This window comes from Sorex araneus, chromosome 2 (genome assembly GCF_027595985.1).
Source record: "Sorex araneus isolate mSorAra2 chromosome 2, mSorAra2.pri, whole genome shotgun sequence".
Lineage (NCBI taxonomy): Eukaryota > Metazoa > Chordata > Mammalia > Eulipotyphla > Soricidae > Sorex > Sorex araneus.
In genome coordinates, this window is record NC_073303.1 from 6637273 (window position 1) to 6642450 (window position 5178).

Here is a 5178-nt window from a genome sequence, read left to right on the forward strand (position 1 = left end):
CGTCGCGGCGTCCCCCGGGGCGCGGGCCGGGGGTCGCGGGCTTCCCCGAGGCGGCTCGGAGCTGGGGCCCACCCCCGCACCCGCACGCTGCTGGGAGAGGATAACGGTTTTCCCCGCCGGTGCCAGCTGGAGGGGGAGCTGGGAGAGCGGTGGAAGTGGCCGCCTTTGGCGGACCCTCGACGTGGGAGTTCACTGCGCTCGCGCTGCCCGGGTCCGGCCCTTGGCCTCGGTGCCCCTCAAAGCAGGGCCCGCCTGCCCACTGCCACGGCCGGATTCCGCAGGAATTCCTCTTAACTCCACTCCGTTTTTTAAAGTAACTTTTTGAATGTTACTTCATAGAGCACACTCGAATATCTGTCAAAGATTGAGTAATACTCTCCATGTCCTTAAAAACAAATATGTATTCAATATGCCGAAAACAGGAGCAAGTCTCACAATGGAGACGTTACTGGTGCCCGCTCGAGCAAATCGATGAACAACGGACAACAGTGCTTATTTTGGGGCAGGATAAATAGTAGAGCAGGTAAGGCACTTGTCTTTCATTCAGATGACCGGGTTCAGTTCAAGGCACGACATAGTCCCCTGAGTACCCACCTGATGTCGCCCCCAAACCACACAAATAATTGAAGATTTGTTTCAGCCAGGAGTAAGCGGTGAACACAACTGGTGTCCCCCACACCCTAAAAGGTTCAGGGCCAGAAAGATAAAATAGTGGTTAAGGCACTTGCCTTGCACGCACTTGTGGCTGCAGCAGTGGTTTGAATCCTGACACCACAATTTGTTCCCCAGCACTGTCAAGTGTGGCCCTTTCCATCCCCCCTCAAAAGACTTGGTTCAGTGGCCAGAATACCAATGCACGAGAGGCCTAGGCTTGATCATTGGCACTGTTTGGTTCCCCAAACACTGCCAGATATGGCTCCCCCGTAACAACGAAACAAAAGAACTTTGTTCAGATGTTGAAATATTGTGCAGATGAGTCATAAAGAACAAGTATGAGGGACCAGAGAAATAGTACAGTGGGTAAGTTGCTTGCCTTGCATGCGGGTGATCCAGGTTTGATCCCCAGCACCCCCATATGGTCCCCTGAGCATCACCGGGAATGATTTCTGAGTGCAGAGCCAGGAGTATGCCCTGAGCACAACCAGAAGGGCCCAAAAACCGGGGGGAAAAAAAGTATGGGTATGAAACTTGAGGTTTTAATTTTTTTTTTTTAAAGCCACATCCGGGGGCTTACTCCTGGCTCTGCACTCAGGAATCTCTCCTGGAAGTGCTCAGGGGACCATATGGAACTTCAGGGATTGAACTCGGGTTGGCCTCCTGCAGGGCAAGTGCCCTACCTACCGTACTATTTCTTTGGCCCAGGTTTTAACTTTTTGTTTCAGTTGATGTGAACATTCAAAGTAAACTTTTCGTGGTTGGAGAATTGTGTTCAAAAGACTCTAAAGTGACATTCCACCTCTGCTGATCATCATGGCTCATCTCTCGGCCCAACTTCAGAAACTCATGATTAAGTTTCGAAAGAGATCAACTAGCTGCAAAACCAGTCCCTCGCTGAAAACTTTGGGTAATTTCAGGAGAGTGTGGGCCAAGTCCTTGCTCTGGGGCAGCTGCATTCACACCCCAACAGCTGCCATCATGCCTACAGCTGGACTGCACTGCCTCACAGCCGAGCTCTGCAAGGATGCTAAACTGCTGACAATTTCAGGTACACCGGGCTTTTTCTCTTTTGGCTGAGAACTCTGGGCCTTCTCCAAGTGGGGGTGGGCCACCTCCCCAAGCCCATACTTCCAGAAGCCTTGGTAGCCACACCCACATTCCACCAACACCACCATGTAAACTTACTTAAATACTAAGCCCAGTTAAATATTTCTGTCCACATTTGACACCTCCAAAGTCTACAATACTATATCCCAGTAGAAACGCACCAAATTGGGTGGGATTGTAATGTAGGAGCCAACTAAGCTCAGTTAACAAAAACATTAACACAGATGTAGGCTCGACTAGCACCAACAGCTCAGTAAATCCTCAGGCAAGGGCTTGATGTCCCCATGGTGAGATATAACAATTTCTACCAATTTTCTTTTACCGAAGTATATTTTGATAACTCCGTTAACTATTTAGTGGTAACAAACAATATAAAATTAATTATTTGGGGTCTGCGACAGGAGCAGACTTGAGGGGTGGTTGGGAAAATGGGGATGGTGGTCACAGCGGTGGTGGGGTTGAGGGGGAATAATGACAAATGCATCAGGAACAACTGTGGAAACTATGGTGTTTAAATAAAGTGGAATAAAAATACCCCCAAAGACTCAGAAATTCAGGTTAGAGGGGGGGCATGAGAGGGGACCCTGAGACAAAGGCAGAGGAAGGGGGAACGTTGGATGCCAGAAAGCCTATCCTTAGCAGCACTGTAAATCATGATGCCGCAAAGAATATATCCATTTCTTAAAAAAAGCTCAGTTGACTTTTATGGGACTAGGAGGAATGATTTCAAACACGTTTCTGGCCAGGGAGGATAACACAGAGCGCTGCAGCACGGGGGGCCAACCCCAGCACCATTTGGTGTGACCCCCAAACCCAAAAGGAACAAAACCAAAACCCCACGGAGCTAAGTTCCGTGACGGTTCCAGTCTGTGACCGTTTCTCAGGCCCCAGCGTGGCGTCAGTAGAACTGATTGGCCGTGTGGATTCTCTGGTGCCTGATCAGGGCCGAGCTCACTCGGAAGGGCCGCCCGCACTCCTCACACTCGTACGGCTTCTCCCCCGTGTGGATTCTCTGGTGCCGGATCAGGCCCGAGCTGACGCGGAAGGGTCGCCCACACTCGTGGCACTCATAGGGCTTCTCCCCGGTGTGGATTCTCTGGTGCTGGACCAGCCCGGTGCGCCCGCTGAACTCCCTCCCGCAGTCCTTGCATTTGTAGGGTTTCACGCCGCTGTGGACCCGCTGGTGGCCGATGAGGTGGCAGCGCTGGATGAAGGATTTCCCACACTCGTGGCACTTGTAGGGCTTCTCGCCCGTGTGGGTTCTCCGGTGCTTACTGAGGTCCGAGCTGTGGCCGAAACTCTTGCCACAGTCCTCGCACGTGTAGCGTCTTTTGCCTCTCGGCGGCCACTTTCCTCTGCCGTCACTTTCTGCAGCTTCTCTGGGTTCGGGGTGCGGAGGGGGGCCTTCACTCAGCCTGCCCTTTAGCGCCCCCACGGATTCCGAGTCTTCGGGCCTGTCTTCCTTCTGGAACGGCTCTTCGTTCTTCGTCCTCGTTTTCTCACCTGTAACAAACAGTACACCAGCAGGTCCTATTATTAGGTTCCGGAATCCAAAAGCCCAAGGGAGAAAAATGCCGTGTTACACACTTATTAAAAAATAAAGTCAAATATAGTCCGTAATTTAAATTATCTGCTATCATGGAAACACAGTGACATGATAGGGAAGAAATGAAAAAGTCAGTCAAGGTGATATTTTATTTGGATATATTATTTGCAAAGAGATGAAGAAGAGAGAAAAAAAGGCAAATGGGGATATATATGTATATATATAAATAGGACATGGAAAGTTAAGGGGGAAATTAGGGATGAGAGATGGCAAGAGAGGTGAAGGCGTGGGGCTAGGGGCCAGGAGCGGTAGGTGGAGATGTAGGTGACATGCTGTGGGCAGTGCATGCAGGCCCTTGAAGGGTTGGCGTTAAAGTGGGAACAGACTCAGGTGTGAAACTGGAAAAGATAATGGGATTTCAGACCTGAGAGCACTAGCCTGAGTAGGCGCCTTTAAGGAGTAAGGTGTGCATGAAGTAGATGAGCTCCAAGCAGAGAGAGAGCTCATAACTCAGGAGAAGGATAAGCAGGAGGGCCAGATAAGACCGCTGGTAATGCACTTGCCTTTCATGTAGTGACCTGGGTTCGATTCCCAGCACACGCGGAGTGCTCTGAGCACCACCAGGAATGATCCCTGAGCTCGGAGCCAGAGTAAGTGCTAAGCACAGCTGGGTGTGCCCTCCTCCCACCCCAATAAATTAAAACAATATTTTAATTAAAAGAAAAAGAAAGATAAACAGGAAATGGTAGTGCCCTGGATTTGACCCCTGGTACCACATGATCTCCCAACACTGTTGGGAATGACTCAAGAGCACCAAGCTAGGAGTAGCCCCAAGAACAGTTAGGTGTGGCCCCTGCAAACAAAAAGACTAATTTTGTGAGGTTGGAAAGATTTAAATCTAAGAATTGGCATTTTAAACAAGATGCTGTTTATATGATTCAGAAACCCTACTTGGAGAGCCATTTTATTATATCAAAAGAGACAGTACAGCGGGTAAGGGGCTTGTCTTGGATACACAGACCCAGGTCCATTGTGGCGCCACATATGGTTCCCCACTGAACTCCACCAGGAATGAGCAAAGAGCCAAGAGTAAATCTGGGCATTGTTGCGAATGGCACCCCCCCCCCCGCCCCCGCAAAAGAAAAAAAACCCAAAAAAACCCAAAACCCAAAAAACAACAACAACAAAACCAAACCCCCAAAATAGGCCGGAGTGAAAGTACAGAGGGTAAGGTGTTTGCCTTGCACGCAGCTGGCCTGTGTTTGCTCCTCAGCATCCCATATGCTCTTCTGAGCACCACCAGGAGTAATTCCTGAGTGCAGAGCCAGGAGTAACCTAAAAAGCACCCCTCACCCCCCAAAAAAGAAACACGCTAAAATAAAAACCAAAATTAACAAAAATATCAAAGTCAGCACTTGCTGTTCTTAGAATGTGCATGCCCTCACATTTTGGGGGGCTACGCTGGGTTATGTTCAAGGCTCGTTCCTGGCTCTGCGCTCAGGGACCACTCCTGGCAGGGCTTGGGACCATATGGCGTGCCACGGATCGAACCCTGGTGCAGCCCCAGCAAGAGCCCTACCCACTGTACTGTCTCTCTGGCCCTGCACTTAAAGACAAATGCCACTGTTTTCTCAACCTGAATGGTCACCTTCTCCAGTTCTCATCCATGGGACCACCCTAAGGTGATGATTTAGGGCAAAGCACCCTCAGTGCAGCACCTACTCTGACCCCTCCTCTTCGCCGGCCTCCCCGGGACAGCTCTCCTTCACTGTGACTGCGCATGTCTCAGGGAAGAATGTGTCCAACAAGTAGGCTCAAGAGGGATAAATGAATAGAAAGGGGCGTCAGCCTCCCCTGCAGCAATAACC